At 37.8% G+C, this 24,505-nt stretch overlaps 1 protein-coding gene across 1 annotated transcript in view; it reads right to left on the reverse strand.

The window, feature by feature from the left end:
* GRID2 (glutamate ionotropic receptor delta type subunit 2) overlaps positions 1 to 24,505 on the reverse strand; it is a 1,468,772-nt gene that overhangs the window by 1,192,896 nt on the left and 251,371 nt on the right. The window lies entirely within an intron of this gene.

Here is a 24,505-nt window from a genome sequence, read left to right on the forward strand (position 1 = left end):
CATAATCCTAACAAAGTTACTCTTTTTAATCATTAAACTGGAAAGGCAGGGGGTTATAGTGAGAGGTTACAATTTAATCCTTTACAAAACCACTCAGATAAGGCTTATTCCACAGGCACTGGCATTCATAAGGCAGTCTCAAATTCATGAGAAAACGGTTGTATCAACTTCATAATTCTCTGTGCCAAAGAAAAAAAGAGAGTTGGCCTGGATAATTTAGAATTATAAATGAAATATTCATATTATCTATATTGATAAATATAAGTCTGTAAACTCTTTCCATAACAGAATGTCATAGGAAAAGAGAAACATATGTGTGTGTGTATGTGTGTGTATGGGTGAGTCCTATTATGATTATAGCACTCTATTTTACATACATATACAACTTATTTAAATCTTTCTTAAATTTTTATGAGGTAGATATTATAGATAAGTAAATTGTGATTTAGAGAGCCAAAATGCAAATCAAGATTAGATTCCAAAGCCTGAGTTCCTCCCATTACAACCATGGCTTGTTTGTGTTCCTACACACCTCCAGATCTGGCACAATTAGGCATGGGAACTTGGCAGCATCTGGCTGACCTGTAAAGGTCTGGAAATAAAGCAGCCAATGCCAAAAAATTAGAATTGACCAAAGCACTGTTTGGAATTAATTTGTAAAAATAATTACAGTAAAATTCAATGTTTGCCTAACTTTAACGATATACCTACCATTAGGATAGTTGTAAAGTTATGGTACTTATCCTCAAATAGAGAAAAAAATAATTATGTTCACTCCTGATTTTATATTGTACTAATTAGCACTAGAAATTATTAGAACATTGCAGTATCATTTAAGTGTCATTCACTGCCCACTAACCTGAAAGAAATCTGAGAATTTTATCTTTAGTCTACAGAGTTAAGCCCCAAACTGAATTTTCCCTGTTCTTCACTGCAGTGGCTTCACTCTAAGTAAACTCAACTTCGTCTTTCCAAGGAGATTTCATTTTACAGAGGAGAGAACACACAAATGAGGCCTTCCAGGTAGGAATGGATCATTACACTAATTGTGAGAAATGGATCCAAAGCAAAACAAATCTTTGAAAACTTTAATCCAAACTTTGCCAGATTAAAAAAAAAAAGTATATATTCATATATAATGAAGTTACTTTTTTGTACTTTAGAATGTGCTGATTTATGAGAGTTCACTATTGAAAGAGGAGGTTAAGATGGTGGAGGAGTAGGGTGCCCTAAGCTCGCCTCATCCCTCAAACACAGCTAGATAAACATCAAGTCATTCTGAACACCCAAGAAATCGATCAGAGAAAACAAACTGCATAACTAGAGATTTAAAAAATGGCCTCATCATGATAGGTAGGAGTTGCGTAGACTTGTTTGGGGGAGAAAGGAGCTGCAGGTACTACAGAAGGGAGGAAGCTCTGATCATGGAAAGGAGGGATACAGAAAGAGAGACAGAGAGAGAGAGAGAGAGAGAGAGAGAGAGACAGAGAGAGAGAGAGAGAGAGATTGAGAACATCTGCAGAGCTTTGCACAAGAAAAACTGTTCCCCAAAACCATTGACTGGGAAAAGAAGAAGGGCTGAATACTCCAAGGTTTTATAAACAACTGAGTGCAAAGTCTCAAGTTTTAGAGGACCTCCATTGCCAGGGTTCTGCCTGGTAGACTTAGCCGACTTCTGGTGGGGAAGCAGGGTGGAGATCCATGAGCTGGCAGCATGGTCTGAGGATCCCCCGGGTAGCATGGGAAGAAACAGTGCCGCTTCTTGGAGTGTATTTGGGAGAGGTGGCATGAGCTCTCTGGGGTTAAAAGACCTGATGTGCACTAATGAGTTTCTCTATTCACTAGCATTGGAATGGGGATGTGGGCTGAGGGCAGCGAGCCTGGTGCCAGCCTTCTGCTGTACTTTACCATAAACTCCAACCAGCTGTATGGCCATGCGACCAACTGACACCTGGCCACAGCATGGTGAGACCCTCCACCAGAGGATCAGTGGGGCTCCATGCCCTGGGTGTCTCTGAAGATGGGAGTTTTGAAACCTAGCCTCACCTAAGATAAAACATGGAGTGTTGTGCTGCCTGCAGGCAGACAGCTCTAACACAGGATGAGGGCAGGGATGTGACAAAAGCCAGGGACATAGAAGCGTGATGATTTGCTCTTCTGTGAGGCTTTCGTGAGGAGTGGCACCTTGAACTCCCCCAAACAGAGACTAGATTGCTGCGCTAGGCCTTTTCCTGCCTTCACCCATCAGCATAGACCCACTTCAGTGAGGAAAACAGCACCACCAAGAGGAGGCCAGGAGTCACTTACACCAAACCGGGCCTTCCTGTGCCCTGCAGGTGCATCACCACTATGGCAGGTACACTTGAGAATCAGCACAGTAGCTGCAGCCCCAGAAGACCAGCACTAACCCCTCCCACGCACAATGTCTACTGACCATAGAGTGCTATAAAGCTTCAGCTCTAAAGGGAAATAGAATCTAGCTGCCTTTGTTTTTGTTTTGTTTTGTTTTTTAATATAAAATACAGTAAGAACATTTATGTATTTTTTTTGATCTAGGTTCTATTAACTAACAGACCAAAATACATCTAAAATCTAGTTTCCTTTTTTTTGTATCTAGCTTCTCTGTTTTTCATTTTTAATTTTTTTTTGGATCTAGTTTCTTTTAACAAGTAGACCAAACATACATAGGATCTAGGTTCTTCTTTGTTTTGACCTCTTCTTAATATACCTATTCATCTCACGAGAAGGAATACAACAGACTTTCCTATTAATCACACACACACACACACACACACACACACACACACACACACTCACACACACACAAACAAACCAGGGACCCAGACAAAATGACTAGATAGAGGAATTTACCCCCCAGAAAAAGAACAGGAAGAAGTCACAACCAGGGATTTAATCGATACAGATACAAGTAAGATGTGTGAACCAGATTTTAAAACAACAATCATAAGGATACTAGCTGGGTTTGAGAAAAGTATAGAAGACACTAAGGAATACTTACTGTAGAGATAAAAGAACTAAAAACTAGACTGGCCAAAATAAAAAATGTTATTACTGAGTTGCAAAACTGACTGGTGCAATGACAACAAAGACAGACAACTCAAAAAAAGGAATCAGTGATACAAAAGATAAAATTATTGGAAATAATGGAGCTGAAAAGAAGAGGGAAAGAAAGATATTGGATCACAAATGTAGACAGTGAAATCAGCGAATCTTTAAAGTATAATAACATTCCTATCATAGGAGTCCCAGAAGAAGAAGATAAATAAAAAGGGGCAGAAGATTTATTTGAGCAAATTATAGATGAAAACTTTCCTAATCTGGGAAAGAAAAACAACATCAAAATCCAAAAAGGACAGAGAACTCGCATTAATTCAACAAAAGCTGGCCATCATGAAGAAATACCATAGTCAAATTCACAAAATACTCAGACAAGGAAAGAATCCTGAAAGCATCAAGGGAAAAATGATTCCTTAACCTACAAGGGAAGACATATCGACTTCACAGCAGATCTCTCCACAGAAACTTGGCAAGATAGAAGGAAGTGGCATGCTGAAGGGGAAAAATATGCAGTGAATAATACTTTATCCATAAAGGCTGTCATTCAGAACAGAAGGAAAGATAAAGTTTCCCAGACAAAAAAAAAAAAAAAAAAAAAAAAAATTAAAGGAGATAGACCAATAAACCAGTCATACAAGAAATAATAAAGAAAATTCTTTGAGTGGGAAAGACCAAACACAACAAAGACTAGAAAGGAACAGAGAATATCACCAGAAACTTTTTAGGTAACACAATGGCACTAAATTCATATGATAATCACTCGGAATGTAAATGGACTAAATGTTCCAATCAAAAGACATACATATCAGAATGGAAAACAAACAAACACACAAACAAACAAAAACGAGACCTATCTACATGATGCCTAAAAGAGGCTCATTTTAGACCTAAAGACACCTACCAACTGAAAGTGAGAGGATGAAGACCCATCCATCCTGGTAAGGGACACCAAAGGACAGCCAGGGTAGCCATATTTTTAAACCAAAGACTGTAACAAGAGATGAAGAAGGGCATTACATCATAACTAAGGGTCTATCCATCAAGAAGATCTAACAATTGTAAATATTTATGTCTCCAACCTGAAGGCACCCAATATACAAATCAATAACAAACATAAATTCATTGATAATAATACAATAGTAGGAGAATTTAACACCCAACTTACAACAATGGACAGATCACCTAAGCAGAAAATCAACACAGAAACAATGGCTTTGGATAACACACTGGACCAGATGGACTTAACATATATTCAGAACATTTCATCCTAAAGCAGTAGAATACACACCTTTATGAATGCACATGGAACATTCTCCATAATAGATCACACACTGGGTCACTAATAACCCCTTAAAAAACACAAGAAGATTGAGATCATACCACACAAATTTTCAGACCACAATGCTATGTAACTTTAAGTCAACCACAATAAAATCATTTGGAAAGACCACACATACATGAAGATTAAAGAATATCCCACTAAAGAATGAATAGGTTAACCAGGAAATTAAGGAAGAAACTTGAAAAATACATGGAAACAAATGATAATGTAAACATGACATGTCCAAAACCTTTGGAATTAAACAAAGGTAATCCTACAAGGGAAGTATATTCCAATACAGGACTACTTCAACAAGTAAGAAAAGTCTCAAATTTACAACCTAACCTTACACCTATAGGAGCTAGAAATGGAACAGCAAGCAAAGCCTAAAGCCAGCAGAAGACAGGGAATAATATAGATTAGAGAAGAAATAAATGATACTGAAACAAACAAACAAACAAACAAACAAAAAACAGTGGAAAAGATCAACAGAACTAAGGGCTGGTTCTTTAAAAGAATTAATGAAATTAATAAACCCCAAGCCAGACTTATCAAAAAGATAAAGGAAACAAATAAATAATAAACAAAAGAGGAGATATCACAACCGACACCACAGAATACAATCAATTATTAGAGAATATTGTGAAAAAAATTATGCCAACACACCGGGCAATGTGAAAGAAATGGAAAAATTGCTAGACACATACAAATTACTAAAACGAAAACAAGAAGAAATAGAAAATGTGAACAGACTGATAACCAGCAAAGAAATTAAATCAATAATCAAAAATCTCCCAACAAACAAAACCCCAGGGCTAGATGGCTTCCCAGACATTTCAAGAAGAGTTAATACCTATTCTCAAACTGTTCCAAAAAATAGAAATGGAAGGAAAACTTCCAAACTCTTTCTACAAGTCCAGCATTACCTCAATTCTGAAACCATACAAAGACCCCACTAAAAAGGAGAATTAAAGACAAATATCTCTGATGAACATGGATGCAAAAATTCTTAACAAAATAATAGCAAGCTGAATTTTACAATACATTAGAAGAATTATTCACCATGATCAAGTGGGATTTATTCTTGGGCTGCAGGGCTGGTTCAAAATTCACAAATCAATCACCGTTGACACACCACATTAATAAAAGAAAGGATAAGAACCATATGATCTTCTTAAAAGATACAAAAAAGCATTTCATAAAATACAGCACCCATTCTTGATAAAAACCCTCAATAAAGTAAGGTATGGATGGAACATACCTCAACAACATAAAAGCCATATACAAAAGACACACATGTAATATCATCCTCAATGAGGCAACACTAAGAGCTTTTCCTCTACAGAGAGCATCAGGGATCTTGACTCTCACCTTTACTATTTAACATAGTACTGGGAGTCTTAGCCTTAGCAATCAGACAACAAAAATAAATGAAAGGCATTCAAATGGGCAAAGAATAAATCAAACTTTCACTCTTTGCAGATGACATGATATTCTAAGTAGAAAACCTGAAAGACGCCATCAAAAAAATTGCTAGAACAAATACACGAACAAATACATGACAGCAAAGTCACAGGATACAAAATCAATACACAGAAATCTATTGCATTTTTATACACCAATAATGAAGCAGCAGAAAGAGAAATCAATGAATTCATGCCATTTACAATTGCTCCAAACACAATAAGATACCTAGGAATAAACCTAACCAAAGCAGTACAAGATCCATACTATGTAAACTATAGAACACATATGAAAGAAATTCAAGAGGACAAAAAATGGGAAAAAATTCTATGCTCATGGATTGGAAGAACAAACACTGTTAACATTTCTATACTACCCAAGCAATCTATACATTTAATGCAGTCCCTATCAAAATACCATCAGCATTTCACAGAGCTAGAAGAAATCACCCTAAATTTTATATGAAACCACAAAAAAACTATGGATAGTCAAAACAATCCTGAAAGAAAAAGCAAAGATAGAGGTATCCATACTTCAAACTACATTACAAAGCTGTAATCACAAGACAGTATGGAACTAGCACAAACACAGATTAATGGAACAGAATAGAAAACCCAGAAATGTATGCACAAATATATGTTCAATTGATCTTCGATAAAGCAGTAAAGAATATCCAGTGGAAAACAGACAATCTCTTCAACAAATGGCGCTGGGAAAACTTGACAGTGACATGCAGAAAAATGAAATTGGACCACTTTCTTACACCATACACAAAAATAAATTCAAAGTGAAGGAAAGACCTAAATATGAGAAGGGAAACCATAAAAATCTAAAGAACACAGGCAGCAACCTCTTTGACCTCAGCCATAGCAACTTCTTACTTGACATGTCTCTGGAAGCAGGGGAAACAAAAGCAAACATATACTACTGGGACCTCATCAAGATAAAAAGCTTTTGCACAGAAAAGGAAATAATCAACAGAACTAAGAAGCAGACTTTTAAAAGGTATTTGAGAAGAAGATATTTGCAAATGACATATGACAAATGTGATAATAGTTAGTACCCAAAATCTATAAAGAAGTCAACACCTGGGGCGCCTGAGTGACTCAGTCGGTTAAGCGGCCGACTTCGGCTCAGGTCATGATCTCGCGGTCCGTGAGTTCGAGCCTTGCGTCAGGCTCTGTGCTGACAGCGCAGAGCCTGGAGCCTGTTTCAGATTCTGTGTCTCCCTCTCTCTGACCCTCCCCCGTTCATGCCATATTTTTAATTTTCTCTCTCTCTGTCTCAAAAATAAATAAACGTTTAAAAAAAAAATTTTTTAAAAAGAAGTCAACACCTAAAAAAAAAACAACCCAGTGAAGAAATGGGCAGAAGACATGAATAGACACTTTTCCAAAGAAGACATCCAGATGGCTAAGAGACACATGAAAAGATGCTCAACATCACTCATTATCAGAGAAATACAAATCAAAAGCATGATGAGATACCACCTCACACCTGTCAGAGTGGCAAAAATTAACAACCCAGGAAACAACAGATGTTGGTGAGGATGTAGAGGAAGAGGAATCTTCTTACACCACTGGTGAGAATGCAAACTGTTAAGCAGTACTACCCTATGATCCAGCTACTGCACTACTAAGTATTGATCCAAAGGATACAAACATACAGATTTGAAGCAGCATATCCACTCCAATGTTTAGAGCAGCATTATCAATAATAGCCAAACTATGGAAAGAGCCCAAATGTCCATTGACTGATGAATAAATAAAAAAGACATAGTATATATATACACGTATATATATATATATACGTGTATATACATATACGTAGATATATGTATATATATATATATCTACGTATATGTATATACACATACATATATATATACGTAGATATATCTACGTATATATATATACACACATACATGCACGCACACACACAATGGAATATTACTTGGTGATCAAAAAGAATGAAACCTTGCCATTTGCAAGGATATGGATGGAGCTAGAGTGTATTATGCTAAATGAAATAATTCAGCCAGAAAAAATCAAATACCATATGATTTCACTTATATATGGAAATAAGAAAACAGATAAACATATGGGAAGGGGAAAAAGGAGAGGGGGGGAAACAAACTAGAAGAGACTCTTTAATTTTTTTAAAATAATGTTTTTATCTATTTTTTTTTTTTTTGAGAGAGAGAGAGGGAGAGCCAGGGAGGGGCAGAGAGGGAGACACAGAATCTCAAGCAGGCTCCAGGCTCTGAGCTGTTAGCACAGAGCCTGACGTGGGGCTCGAACCAATAAACCATGAGATCACGACCTGAAGAGAAGTTGGACGCCTAACCCACTGAGCCACCCAGTCACCCCTAAGAGACTCTTAAAGATAGAGTACAAACTGAGTGTTGATGAGGGAAATGGGTGGGGGATGGGCTAAATGGGTGATGGGTATTAAGGAGGGCATTTGTGATGAGCACTGGTTGTTATATGTAAGTGATGAATCACTGAATTCTACTCCTACAAACCAGACTAATATCACACTATATGTTAACTAACTAGAATTTAAATAAATTTTAAAAAATAATGTTTCTTTTTTTTGAAAGAGACGGGGGTAGGGGGAGAGAGCGAGGGAGACACAGATTTCAAAGCAGGCTCCAGGCTCTGAGCTGACAGCACAGAGCCTGACATGGGTCTTGAACCCACGAACCATGGGATCCTGACCTGAGTGAAGTTGGACTAATATTTTTTTTTTAAAAGAGAGGGGCACCTGAGTGGCTCAGTCAGTTGAGTGCCCAACCTCGGCTCAGGTCATGATCTTGAGGTCAGTGAGTTCAAGCCCCACATCAGGCTTACTGCTGTCAGCACAAAGCCAGCTTGGGATCCTCTGTTCTCCTCTCTCTGCCCCTACCCCACTTGTGCTCTCTAAAAAATAAATAAACATTTTAAAAACTTTTTTTTAAAGAGAGTTCACTATTTGTGTTAAGGTATACCTCATGTCTGTTCACTTAGCCTTCCAGAAAACATAAAACCTCTTACAATAATGGCTTTATAAATATTTTGACATATCAAACTGCCAAAGTCTAAGCACCACTAGAAACTTGCAATCTTCTAATTCACAGTAAGATGAATAATAACCACAATTTCTGTATTTGAAATAATTGATGTTCAATATATCTGTGAGGTCATATAAATAATCAAAAAAACCACCAAATTTCAATACTATGGTTAATGTAACAAAATAGTGACCTATACAGGGCATCCAAACTTGGCACTTAATACAAAGAACCACTATTTTTAATGAATATAATAGCTGTGTATCTTCTGCATCATAAATGGTGAATAATGTGTTTGAATGTAAACTAAACAATGAAGTCACAATATGAAGCTCTGCTCAGACAAAACTCATCTTCCTGTATTTCCAGTGTGCAAAACCATAGTGAATAGTTAAAAGATGTACACAGAATATTTCCTGCCTCCACAAAGAGAATATACCAAACTCCATGAAACAACTGAGCTTCAGGGAAGCCGCAAAAGTAAGGAAATGACATTTGAACCATGTTTGCAACACATAAGTGTCTAATCTCAAAACCTGTAAATATTTCTGTATCTCCCGCATTTCTCATGCACATTCTGTAGGACGATAACAATTACTACATGAAACAAGGATGCAATGTTGTGGTTTAAGAAATGCTGAGTTAAAGAAGATGAGCAAATTCAGGACTTTCTAAAGCCTTTAATATTCCAATATTCTTTTTAAGCATCCAACAGTGAGATAGAATGTGCAACATTTTCCAAAATCATTTCACTTTAGAAATCCCATTTCAAACAGGGCTATTCAAAGAACATTTTGGAAAATACTGTGCTATACTATGCTTGCTATCTCTACCACAAGGTATAGGCAATATTCAAAAATAATTTCCAGGAGGGTGTGATTCACTGGAAGTAGAGTAGAAAAATTAAAAAAATTTATGGAGAAGGAGGCTTTGTACCAGGTCTGGGAAAATAAATAGGATTTAAATGAGTAAAAAGATGATGTTCCAGGCAGGTAAACAAATATAAAAAGGCATATACTGACACTACATCTCTGTGAAACATTGACCAGTAAAGAATTAAAAAAATGTTGCATGGGATTAAAAAAAAAAAAAGGTGCCTGGTTGGCTCCGTTGGTTAAGCTTCCAACTTTGGCTCAGGTCATGATTTCATTATTAGTGGGTTCGAGGTCACGTCAGGCTCTGTGACCTCTGTGATAGCTCAGAGTCTGGAGCCTGCTTTGGATTCTCTCTCCCTGTCTCTTCCTCTCCCCCCACCACTCTCTCTCTCTCTCTCTCTCTCTCTCTCTTTCAAAAATAAACATGAAGGAGTTCCGGAAGATGGCGGCGTAGGAGGACGCTAGGCTCACCGCGCGTCCTGCTGATCACTTAGATTCCACCTATACCTGCCTAAATAACCCAGAAAACCGCCAGAGGATTAGCAGAACGGAGTCTCCGGAGCCAAGCGCAGACGAGAGGCCCACGGAAGAGGGTAGGAAGGGCGGCGAGGCGGTGCGCGCTCCACGGACTGGCGGGAGGGAGCCGGGGCGGAGGGGCGGCTCGCCGGCCAAGCAGAGCCCCCGAGTCGGGCTGGCAAAAGCGGAGGGGCCGGACGGACTGTGTTCCGACAGCAAGCTCGACTTAGCGTCTGGGAGGTCAGAAGTTAACAGCTCTGCTCAGAAAGCAGGAAGGCTGGAGGACAAAGGGAGGGAGAGCTGCTGAGCCCCCGGACGGCAGAGCTCAGCTTGGCGGGGAACAAAGGCGCTCGCCAGCACCATCTCCCCCGCCCATCCCCCAGCCAAAATCCCAAAGAGAACCAGTTCCTGCCAGGGAACTTGCTCGCTCCGCGCAAACACCCAACTCTGTGCTTCTGCGGAGCCAAACCTCCGGCAGCGGATCTGACTCCCTTCCGCTGCCACAGGGCCCCTCCTGAAGTGGATCACCTAAGGAGAAGCGAGCTAAGCCTGCCCCTCCTGCCCCCGTGCACCTTGCCTACCCACCCCAGCTAATACGCCAGATCCCCAGCACCACAAGCCTGGCAGTGTGCAAGTAGCCCAGACGGGCCACGCCACCCCACAGTGAATCCCGCCCCTAGGAGAGGGGAAGAGAAGGCACACACCAGTCTGACCGTGGCCCCAGCGGTGGGCTGGGGGCAGACATCAGGTCGGACTGCGGCCCCTCCCACCAACTCCAGTTATACACCACAGCACAGGGGAAGTGCCCTGCAGGTCCTCACCACTCCAGGGACTGTCCAAAATGACCAAACGGAAGAATTCCCCTCAGAAGAATCTCCAGGAAATAACAACAGCTAATGAACTGATCAAAAAGGATTTAAATAATATAACAGAAAGTGAATTTAGAATAATAGTCATAAAATTAATCGCTGGGCTTGAAAACAGTATACAGGACAGCAGAGAATCTCTTGCTACAGAGATCAAGGGACTAAGGCACAGTCACGAGGAGCTGAAAAACGCTTTAAACGAAATGCAAAACAAAATGGAAACCACGACGGCTCGGATTGAAGAGGCAGAGGAGAGAATAGGTGAACTAGAAGATAAAGTTATGGAGAAAGAGGAAGCTGAAAGAAAGAGAGATAAAAAAATCCAGGAGTATGAGGGGAAAATTAGAGAACTAAGTGATACACTAAAAAGAAATAATATACGCATAATTGGTATCCCAGAGGAGGAAGAGAGAGGGAAAGGTGCTGAAGGGGTACTTGAAGAAATTATAGCTGAGAACTTCCCTGAACTGGGGAAGGAAAAAGGCATTGAAATCCAAGAGGCACAGAGAACTCCCTTCAGACGTAACTTGAATCGATCTTCTGCACGACATATCATAGTGAAACTGGCAAAATACAAGGATAAAGAGAAAATTCTGAAAGCAGCAAGGGATAAACGTGCCCTCACATATAAAGGGAGACCTATAAGACTCGTGACTGATCTCTCCTTTGAAACTTGGCAGGCCAGAAAGGCTTGGCACGATATCTTCAGTGTGCTAAACAGAAAAAATATGCAGCCGAGAATCCTTTATCCAGCAAGTCTGTCATTTAGAATAGAAGGAGAGATAAAGGTCTTCCCAAACAAACAAAAACTGAAGGAATTTGTCACCACGAAACCAGCCCTACAAGAGATCCTAAGGGGGATCCTGTGAGACAAAGTACCAGAGACATCACTACAAGCATAAAACATACAGACATCACAATGACTCTAAACCCGTATCTTTCTATAATAACACTGAATGTAAATGGATTAAATGCACCAACCAAAAGACATAGGGTATCAGAATGGATAAAAAAACAAGACCCATCTATTTGCTGTCTACAAGAGACTCATTTGAGATCTGAGGACACCTTTAGATTGAGAGTGAGGGGATGGAGAACTATTTATCATGCTACTGGAAGCCAAAAGAAAGCTGGAGTAGCCATACTTATATCAGACAAACTAGACTTTAAATTAAAGGCTGTAACAAGAGATGAAGAAGGGCATTATATAATAATTACAGGGTCTATCCATCAGGAAGAGCTAACAATTATAAATGTCTATGCGCCAAATACCGGAGCCCCCAGATATATAAAACAGTTACTCATAAACATAAGCAACCTTATTGATAAGAATGTGGTCATTGCAGGGGACTTTAACACCCCACTTACAGAAATGGATAGATCATCTAGACACACAGTCAATAAAGAAACAAGGGCCCTGAATGATACATTGGATCAGATGGACTTGACAGATATATTTAGAACTCTGCATCCCAAAGCAACAGAATATACTTTCTTCTCGAGTGCACATGGAACATTCTCCAAGATAGATCATATACTGGGTCACAAAACAGCCCTTCATAAGTTTACAAGAATTGAAATTATACCATGCATACTTTCAGACCACAATGCTATGAAGCTTGAAATCAACCACAGGAAAAAGTCTGGAAAACCTCCAAAAGCATGGAGGTTAAAGAACACCCTACTAACGAATGAGTGGGTCAACCAGGCAATTAGAGAAGAAATTAAAAAATATATGGAAACAAACGAAAATGAAAATACAACAATCCAAACGCTTTGGGATGCAGCGAAGGCAGTCCTGAGAGGAAAATACATTGCAATCCAGGCCTATCTCAAGAAACAAGAAAAATCCCAAATACAAAATCTAACAGCACACCTAAAGGAAATAGAAGCAGAACAGCAAAGGCAGCCTAAACCCAGCAGAAGAAGAGAAATCATAAAGATCAGAGCAGAAATAAATAATATAGAATCTAAAAAAACTGTAGAGCAGATCAACGAAACCAAGAGTTGGTTTTTTGAAAAAATAAACAAAATTGACAAACCTCTAGCCAGGCTTCTCAAAAAGAAAAGGGAGATGACCCAAATAGATAAAATCATGAATGAAAATGGAAATATTACAACCAATCCCTCAGAGATACAAACAATTATCAGGGAATACTATGAAAAATTATATGCCAACAAATTGGACAACCTTGAAGAAATGGACAAATTCCTAAACACCCACACTCTTCCAAAACTCAATCAGGAGGAAATAGAAAGCTTGAACAGACCCATAACCAGCGAAGAAATTGAATCGGTTATCAAAAATCTCCCAACAAATAAGAGTCCAGGACCAGATGGCTTCCCAGGGGAGTTCTACCAGACGTTTAAAGCAGAGATAATACCTATCCTTCTCAAGCTATTCCAAGAAATAGAAAGGGAAGGAAAACTTCCAGACTCATTCTATGAAGCCAGTATTACTTTGATTCCTAAACCAGACAGAGACCCAGTAAAAAAAGAGAACTACAGGCCAATATCCCTGATGAATATGGATGCAAAAATTCTCAATAAGATACTAGCAAATCGAATTCAACAGCATATAAAAAGGATTATTCACCATGATCAAGTGGGATTCATTCCTGGGATGCAGGGCTGGTTCAACATTCGCAAATCGATCAACGTGATACATCACATTAACAAAAAAAAAGATAAGAACCATATGATCCTGTCAATCGATGCAGAAAAGGCCTTTGACAAAATCCAGCACCCTTTCTTAATAAAAACCCTTGAGAAAGTCGGGATAGAAGGAACATACTTAAAGATCATAAAAGCCATTTATGAAAAGCCCACAGCTAACATCATCCTCAATGGGGAAAAACTGGGAGCTTTTTCCCTGAGATCAGGAACACGACAGGGATGCCCACTCTCACCGCTGTTGTTTAATATAGTGCTGGAAGTTCTAGCATCAGCAATCAGACAACAAAAGGAAATCAAAGGCATCCAAATTGGCAAAGATGAAGTCAAGCTTTCGCTTTTTGCAGATGACATGATATTATACATGGAAAATCCGATAGACTCCACCAAAAGTCTGCTAGAACTGATACATGAATTCAGCAAAGTTGCAGGATACAAAATCAATGTACAGAAATCAGTTGCATTCTTATACACTAACAATGAAGCCACAGAAAGACAAATAAAGAAACTAATCCCATTCACAATTGCACCAAGAAGCATAAAATACCTAGGAATAAATCTAACCAAAGATGTAAAAGATCTGTATGCTGAAAACTATAGAAAGCTTATGCAGGTAATTGAAGAAGATATAAAGAAATGGAAAGACATTCCCTGCTCATAGATTGGAAGAATAAATATTGTCAAAATGTCAATACTACCCAAAGCTATCTACACATTCAATGCAATCCCAATCAAAATTGCACCAGCATTCTTCTTGAAACTAGAACAAGCCATCCTAAAATTCATATGGAACCACAAAAGGCCCCGAATAGCCAAAGTAATTTTGAAGAAGAAGACCAAAGCAGGAGGCATCACAATCCCAGACTTTAGCCTCTACTACAAAGCTGTCATCATCAAGACAGCATGGTATTGGCATAAAAACAGACACATAGACCAATGGAATCGAATAGAAACCCCAGAACTAGACCCACAAACGTATGGCCAACTCATTTTTGACAAAGCAGGAAAGAACATCCAATGGAAAAAAGACAGTCTCTTTAACAAATGGTGCTGGGAGAACTGGACAGCAACATGCAGAAGGTTGAAACTAGACCACTTTCTCACACCATTCACAAAAATAAACTCAACATGGATAAAGGACCTGAATGTGAGACAGGAAACCATCAAAACCTTAGAGGAGAAAGCAGGAAAAGACCTCTCTGACCTCAGCCGTAGCAATCTCTTACTCGGCACATCCCCAAAGGCAAGGGAATTAAAAGCAAAAGTGAATTACTGGGACCTTATGAAGATAAAAAGCTTCTGCACAGCAAAGGAAACAACCAACAAAACTAAAAGGCAACCAACGGAATGGGAAAAGATATTTGCAAATGACACATCGGACAAAGGGCTAGTATCCAAAATCTATAAAGAGCTCATCAAACTCCACACCCGAAAAACAAATAACCCAGTGAAGAAATGGGCAGAAAACATGAATAGACACTTCTCTAAAGAAGACATCCGGATGGCCAACAGGCACATGAAAAGATGTTCAACGTCGCTCCTCATCAGGGAAATACAAATCAAAACCACACTCAGATACCACCTCACGCCAGTCAGAGTGGCCAAAATGAAGAAATCAGGAGACTATAGATGCTGGAGAGGATGTGGAGAAATGGGAACCCTCTTGCACTGTTGGTGGGAATGCAAATTGGTGCAGCCGCTCTGGAAAGCAGTGTGGAGGTTCCTCAGAAAATTAAAAATAGACCTACCCTATGACCCAGCAATAGCACTGCTAGGAATTTATCCAAGGGATACAGGAGTACTGATGCATAGGGGCACTTGTACCCCAATGTTTATAGCAGCACTCTCAACAATAGCCAAATTATGGAAAGAGCCTAAATGTCCATCAACTGATGAATGGATAAAGAAATTGTGGTTTATATACACAATGGAATATTACGTGGCAATGAGAAAAAATGAAATATGGCCTTTTGTAGCAACGTGGATGGAACTGGAGAGTGTGATGCTAAGTGAAATAAGCCATACAGAGAAAGACAGATACCATATGGTTTCACTCTTATGTGGATCCTGAGAAACGTAACAGAAACCCATGGGGGAGGGGAAGGGAAAAAAAAAAAAAAAAGAGGTTAGAGTGGGAGAGAGCCAAAGCATAAGAGACTGTTAAAAACTGAGAACAAACTGAGGGTTGATGGGGGGTGGGAGGGAGGGCAGGGTGGGTGATGGGTATTGAGGAGGGCACCTTTTGGGATGAGCACTGGGTGTTGTATGGAAACCAATTTGACAGTAAATTTCATATATTAAAAAAAAATAAATAAATAAAAAAAAAAAAAAAAAAAAAAAAAAAAAAAAAAAAAAAAAAAAAAAAAAATAAACATGAAAATTTTTTTGAAAAATAAATTTTTTTTTGAAAAATAAAGCATGGGGCTTTACCATTATGACGTTCACCTCTAAACCAATATTGAATCCCCCATTGCTTAATGTTATGGGTGTGGGCTGGGCAAATGCTTTGGAACTGTGTGGCCAGATTGTAAAAAGCTTCAAAAGAGAGAGAAAAAGAATCACTCTTCATTAATCCATTAATTACCCACTAATCCATTAACCCATTACTCGTCATTAATCCATGTGACACCTGCCTCCTCTCTGCCAAGCTGAGGTTGTAGGATGTATGTGTGGAGAAGGGTGCCGAAAGGGAAGGTACCTCAAGAGCATCTGAGTTAGACATTACATTTTGAACCTAACGTATGTCTACTCTAGCAGTCTATCTGCCTCTCATTAAGCAGGTTCTCCTCTCCTATCTTGTCCACTTTTTTTCTTTCATCACAGCTGCACTATTTTGGGTCATACAATATGCAGGAGACCTACCTCTCACTTAGACCTCCTAAAATGTTATTTACATCCAATATTTCATTTGTTTAGCAATGATATAAAGCCAAATATATTCTACTAATACAGATGTTAGGAAAATATAAAGAAAATTCCTTTAAGAGCAAATTAAGAGTGATGATTATTTGATTCTCTCTCTCTCTCTTTTTTTTTTTTTTTTTGGTTTCTAATCAAATTGCAAGAAGCTTAATTTTTGTAAAAACTTAAAATTAATTGTTAGGTAATGACAATATTTCTCTGGATACATGAGCATTTTGCAATCCTTGTGAGTTACGATTGAGGTTCAGGGGTTCAGTAACTGTTAACAGCTCCTTCTTTTATTTGTACACAACCTTTTATTTGTACACAAATTTGTATACAATATTCCCTTGAGAAGGAATATTGTAGCAAAGTTAAGAATGTGGAATAGATTCCTGTTTTAATAAATGAATTGGAAATTACTTATGTGGAAATATTTTATCTTTCCTCTAGTTTATACATCGCCGGCAGTCTTAATGGGATTATCCTCACCCTATGTTTGATATTTTTGACTAATAGCTTTCTTTGATTATGGAAGACAATGAAGTTTTTGGTAAAGTTTATAAGAATAAGTACAAGAATGCCTTTCTCAGAGTTAGACACTGAATGTGGTTTCAGTAACCAGCTTATAATATTTGATAGTATGATGTCTACATACTACACTAAATGCTCTTTCAAAGCATATGAAAGTATATTTACATCATATCTACCAAAATGTTGATTTATAATAAGGTTAAATGAAACAAAATAGGAATAATTTACTTACAGATTATGAATGGTATAGTATAATGGAATTATACTATAGAGTAAATGCAGCAAACTGTTCCTAGAAGATTTTATAAAAGGTGCAAATAAATTATGTTGAAAAAAGGAAAAAAAAACAAATGTTAAAATGAATATAGAATAGACCTCCAGCCACAGTAAATTTATTAAAGGTTTACTCAGCCCTTAGGCGATATAAAACCACTCACTGTCTCATCTTCTGCTGACCTGGGTCACAAACATATTTGAGATCAGTAGCTCTGGGGGCACTATCAGTTCCAGTAATGGATTCATTATTTCCATCTATCTTGCAACAAATATTTATTAAACATGCCCTATGTGTAAAGTTCAGTGATGGACATTGGGAATACAAATGCCTAGAGAATTTCTGATCTGGTAGTATGCAGATAGCCCAACTAATAAAATGTCGTATCTGATGATACCTTTGATAAAAATACAAAGACACAAAAAACAAAGAATTATTGGAGAGAAAAGAAGTGGGAGGATTAGAACTAGCTGAGCTCACCAGGGAAGTCTTGTTAGAGAAGGCAGCATTTGACAAGGGATTTGAAGAATTAATTAGATTTTTAAAGGATTTTAGAAAGGTAAGGAGAGTGAATTTCAGGTATAGTAAATGCTTCTTGAATTACTATAAGAAAAAATAGTGCCTCTAGCATTAATATTAGAAAAAAAAAGGTGCAGGGCCACCTGGGTGACTCAGTCAGTTAAGTGTTGGACTCTTGATTTCAGCTCAGGTCAGGATCTCATGGTTTCTGACTTCAAGCTCCACAGGAGGCTCTTTGTTGACAGCATAGAGCATACTTGGGATTCTCTGTCTCCCTCTGCCCCTTCTCTCTCTCTCTCTCTCTCTCTCTCTCTCTCTCTCTCTCTCTGTCAAAATAAATAAATACACATTTAAAAAGAAAAAGAGTGTAAAAAGAGTACATGAGGGGTCAACTTAGGAGTTTGGTTGTTTTTGTTTTTTGTTTGTTTGTTTATTTATTTTGAGAGAGACAGAGCGAGCATGGGTGAGCAGGGGAGGGGTAGAGAGAGGGGGAGAGACTGAATCCCAAGCAGGCTCCACACTGTCAATGCTGAGCCCTATGCAAGGCTTGAACTCACAAACTGCAAGATCATGACCTGAGCTGAAATCAAGAATTGGATGTTTAACTAACTGAGCCACCCAGGAGCTCCAGGAATCTAGCCTTTTTTAAAAAAATAAAATAAGAAATGGGATGGCATTGAAGTGTTTTGAATAGGAGAATGTTATCTTCAAAATACAGCCTGTTTGTCCCCATGTCTATAACCCAGTGGGTGTCTCCAAGTATCTACATGGACAGGTGCGTAACACCTCTAAATGATCTGTCTTTCCTTCGTTCTTTCATACTATGTGTGTATATATCATGGTATTGCACAAAATGATGGGATTTTAAAAGATGATGTCTATGATGCTCCACCTCATTTTGAAGGAACAATGCTCTGCAATGCCAAGCATTTTGGAGAGGGCTTGCAAACCATAGGGAATTCTACTGTATCAAAAAATATAATGAATCTTTCAGGTTGAGATTTTAAACTCCTTTCTCAGATTTGTGTTGACACGGCATAGACTGACTATAAGAATACCATTAAAAATTATTCTGGTTCTGTGATTCTATGCAAAGTATATGCAATGTATTTTCAATGACTGCATGACATTAAGGTTCTTTAGAGTGTAGCAAGTATGCATATACTGATAGTGAATACTGACAATTTAGTTTTAGTTAAGCATTTGTTAATGTATGCTAAGAGAAGCCTGCTGCCTACAGAAGCACCCTCTTCTATGAAGAGGCCCACAAGGCAAGCAAGTGATTTCCTTAGTCAACAGCCAGTGAAACTTTAAATCCTGCCAACAGCCTGGTGAGTGAACTTGGAGTTGGACACTCCCTAAATTGTGCCTTGAGATGACTGCAGTGCTAGTTGGCAACTCGACTGCAACCTTGTGAAGGACCCTGAACTAGTCACCCAGCTAAGCACTACTTGGGTTTGTTACCAACATAAACTTTGAAATAATAAATGTTTGTGTTATAAGCCAGTAAGTTTGGAGTAATTTGTTAGACATTAGCCAATTACTAATATATTGCAAAAACTAAAGAAAAAATCCAACGGAAATTAGCTTAAATTGCCATTTATTTCAAATAAAACAATTCTGTAATTAAGTATGATTTGTTAAATTATTGAAGGGAAATGTATTTACATATATTTTGTATCATCTAAAATAGTCTGTTAATTTTTAAATTAAAGCTTTCTTTTATCTGAGAAAGAAGAATCAATCTTTAATTATGCAAGTGATGTAAAAGTGAGTATTAGAATTTAGACAATCTCTAGCACATATAGTGATCTTTCTTTCTATTTTTGTTGTTGTGGTTGTTGTTGTTGTTATTGTTGTTGGAATGCAATACCTTTTCCAGGAAATCCTGCTCAAGATGCCTTTATACTATTGACCCTTTTTCTCACCTTATGGTTCAGAACCAAGCCTTTCTCACTGGATCATTTTTCCCTGTAGATCATATCTCAACTTAGATTTGAGTTCCCTTCAGGTTCCACTGTCATGGGTCAGAAAGGCCAAAGAATTTAAATTATCGAAGGGAGGTCGGGAAGAATAGATCCTTGAAACCTAGGGACTCTCCAGCAGTCATCCCTGAGGACCATCTGCCAAAGGATTTAGAGCTCACTGTGGCAGCCTCTAACAGCTGAGAGAAAAGTGAGAAGGGGAAATACAAACTTTTCCTAGAAAAAAGAAATCAAAATAATAAAAAAGCTTGACAGAAGTGAGGAGCATCTGTGGCCCAATATGCAACATCACACCCCTGATATTTGAAGATAACTCAATCCTCAACAAGGCTGGGAAGCCAAATCCCAAATCTGAGAAGATAGGAAATGTGAAAAGCCATCTTTACTTCTGACCAACCACAGATGAGAAGATAAAAAGCCTCCAAAACTTGCCAATATGCAATTAAGTAAATTTCATCCCAATATTTTAGGAAGTTCCTCTTTATTTTTCTTCATTGCCAAACTCCTAGAAGATATGATTTATGCCAAATGCCTTCATTTTCTCACCATCTTTTCCCTCCATTTCTTTTGCAATCTGGCATCATGCTTAACATTACTGAAATGGATTCTCACTATCCTCAATGAAATTAAAGTTAAGCCTTTTATTCTCCCAAATATTACTTGAAATTTATGTAGCTTTGTCTATGAAATTATCTCCTTCATCTTCAAACTTTGCAGTTTTGTGTGATTTAAATTATCCTCCTCTATCTCCAGTTACTGTTATCTACTGTTACCTACTGTTACTGTTACCTCCAGTTACTATTGTTATTTTACTTCAACCCAAACCCCAACTGCAGGTATCTTTCATGGCTCAATCTGACCTTTTATTTTCTGCTGTCTCTTGACATTCAGGCCTCATATAAACCATGCTTGCCACACCATAAAGATACTGAAGATATTTTTACTCCTTGATTTAGCATTCAAGATTCTCCTTTCTTTAGTAGTTTAAGTAATTATACCTCCAAACTTCTCATATAACTCGTATAACTAGATCCCACTTTCACAATTATCCCTTTCTCTGTGCTTTTGAAAAGTACCCCCTTGGGGCGCCTGGGTGGCACAGTCGGTTAAGCGTCCGACTTCAGCCAGGTCACGATCTCGCGGTCCGTGAGTTTGAGCCCTGCGTCAGGCTCTGGGCTGATGGCTCGGAGCCTGGAGCCTGTTTCCGATTCTGTGTCTCCCTCTCTCTGCACCTCCCCTGTTCATGCTCTGTCTCTCTCTGTCCCAAAAATAAATAAAAAAAAAAACTTTGAAAAAAAAAAATTAAAAAAAAAAAAAAGAAAAGAAAAGTACCCCCTGTTTTCATATCACTTAATTTTATGATTTAAAATTAATCTTGGTTGTCTTTTTGTTTCATAAGTGCCTTCATTGACTCTTTTTTTCAGACAACACAATCAATCTACCGTAATTTGGTTGGTTCAAAACAAAGGACAGAAGATGAGAAAACTGAGAACCAGGAGTATAAAAAAGTGTCCAACATGACACAAATATGTACTGGAAGAGCTAGAAGTATATTAGATCATCCAATCAAAGCCTCTTGATTGAGATTCTGCTCAGAAACTGAGAAGAAAATTTATACTGATCATTTATCTGAGTAGTTACTGCCAGTATATCTACTCTTATTTTAACTTCTTTTTGCATATTAGTCCACTACAATAAAAAAAAATTTGCATGAGGTAAAGTGAAAAATGTTCCATGTATAGTTTTTAATTTCATTAAAAATTATATTTGCTATAAACAGCAATATCCAAGAGTCAGTAGGACAAGCAAATTACTTGACTATACTGTTTCAGCACTGATATGTTTTCATGTCTCTGACATAAACTTTCCTAAATGAAAATTTCAAAATTATCTTTTCATGTTGTCTCTGAATTTGGAACAATTTTCTTTAGTAAGACTTTATATTTGTATAAAACTTTATACATTTCAAAGGACTTGAGAAAATTGAGAAGTCAGATTTCATGTGATATTTATTACTTCAGAAGAGATTCTTTGTTGTTTTCTAAATTGTGTCACTCCTTCCATTTTCTGTATCCTCTTTCTTATAAAGTATGTCACCACAGATTTCCCCTCACATTAATTAACAAACTACTTACATTAAGGTCTGGAATATTAGTAGCAGCATGGCATTTACCTAAGTGCACGTTACCTATTAATCGCATGCTTCCCTGACAGGGACAAATACTCTCTTGTATTATCAGTCCTTCCTTTCCTCTTTTAATAGATTTATCACAATTTATGCATCCTTCCCTCTAACTTTCACATGCTTTTCATGTTTAAAATAATGTTGTGGAATCTGTTGTTGAAACAGATTTGACCAACCCATTAGACTGAAGATTCCTGATACTACGATTCCAAGATATCTAAAGAAGGTAATGATAAAGATTTTAAAAATTGGGAAGGTATGTCAGTAGTAATAGATTTAAAGTGTTAATATGACGTATTCAGTTAATAAGGGAGGAAAAGAAAAGTGTTTTATATAAAATGTATAGATATTTTGTAAAAATACTTACAGACCACATTTCTATGTTACTGAACATTGTAATGGTATACAAATGAAAGAAGATTTATATGTGAAGTAGTCCACAAAAAATGAGGTGGTCTTAGCCTGAGCAAAAAGTCTTTGTATGATGTATGCATTTCAAAACTCTAAACCATCACTGCTCAGCTTTTATCCAGAAATTGCCCTTCCCTGTCCTATCAAAGACAGTTAATACAATCAGAAAAATAAATTTAAAACACATTATAAAATTTGTCACATAACAGAGTTCTATGCTGTATTGTGTTTACAGATTGCGAAATGCAGATGTGTTCTGGGAATAAATTTAGGACCTTCTTGGGTCCTACAAGTGGTAATCCCTTATTCTTAGTCCAAAAGGGTGGGGATTTTAAAGAAAGGAAAAGTTTGTCCTCTTAGCCTTGACCTCTCTTTCCCCCCCAAAGAAGGTCAAGTCACTTATCTCATAGTTTCAAAGAATGAAGTGAGTAGATCTGGTTCAGCCTGCACCGTCATATCACTCTCTCTCTCTCTCTCTCTCTCTCTCTCTCTCTCTCTCTCCACAAAAGCACACATTCTAATCTACTTTGTGTTAATTGCATTGGAGTAGACCTACCTGGCTACAGAAAGGGGAAAGTTTGGAGTTCCTCAGTTGAGACATGTCAGTAAGTATATATAACTCTAGAGGGAAGAATTAAGTAGCCTAGTATGTTGTCATTGTAAGTAATACTCCCGGTTATCTAATCCAACTTTTATCAGTAATAAAGCTGAAATTAAGCCTCTATTTGTCTGGGACATTATTTGTTGATCCCTCAAACCTTCAAACTCCTTGTTATGTACAACCTCTCATCCCTTCCTTCAAATTCTTAAAAGCTATCCTTCTAACTCAGCTTTAGAATCTGTTTCATCGTATTTTAAGAGAACTTCCTCTCATAGCAACCCTTACATTCTCCCTTGAATTCAGGTTCTTCCTTCGCTTTGCCCATCGTTATCTCACTACTCCTCATTTAAATGTTTATTCCCCATAACTACTTGACACTATTCTGCTGTCAAACTTCCGCTGTCACTCTGTTCTCTTAAACCACACCTTCCTTAATCCACTGCCCTTTCTCTAATTGCCACAATTACTGCAACTACACTTTCAAATGTCACAAATAATCTCATTATAAAATTATCTTTCTTCAGCTCCCCCTTTGTCTTGGCTTCTCTACTAATTTTAGTGCTGACACATACTCCTTTATTTCTTTCCTTTTCTCCATAGGTTTCTCGGATCCTACCACTATTTTCATTTCTTTCTCCTTTTGTCCATTCTGCATTCCATGTAGACATTCTCCCATGTTTAGTCTTTGGTCTTTTCAGTATTGTGTCAGATATGATTCTTCTTCATACTTAATACTTAAGTGCTGCTAACTCCAAGTATAAGATGCTACCTTTTCTTCTAAACTTCAATTTGAATCTTCTTTCATCGTGTATGTGTCCATCACCTCAAAATCAACCTGATCCAAACTGAAATTTTCACTGCTTCCTTCAAAATCACCCACATCTTAATGTTTCTACTACCATTTTGTCATTGCCTCAGGATTAAAATCATAGTGAACTTTTCCTCTATTACCTTCTATTTGAGAGTGACCCATCCCTTATATTTCTTACTTAGTATGTGTTACTCATAACTATGAAATCTTCTGCATTCCTATCAGCATCCTCCCAATCCAAGCCTTTCTCATTTTATGTCTGGACCACTGCAGCAGTTTTCAGCCTTCTATCTCACCAACACAACATATTTATAATTGCCTGATACTGTAATTGATTATATTGTTTATGTCTGCACTAGTGTCTTATGATTTATAAATTCCTTTTTCTTATTCTGTAAGTCCATTAACTTACTTCAAATAATTTTATTAATACCTGGAC

The sequence above is a fragment of the Neofelis nebulosa genome, chromosome 3 (genome assembly GCF_028018385.1).
Source record: "Neofelis nebulosa isolate mNeoNeb1 chromosome 3, mNeoNeb1.pri, whole genome shotgun sequence".
NCBI classification, from domain to species: Eukaryota; Metazoa; Chordata; class Mammalia; order Carnivora; family Felidae; genus Neofelis; species Neofelis nebulosa.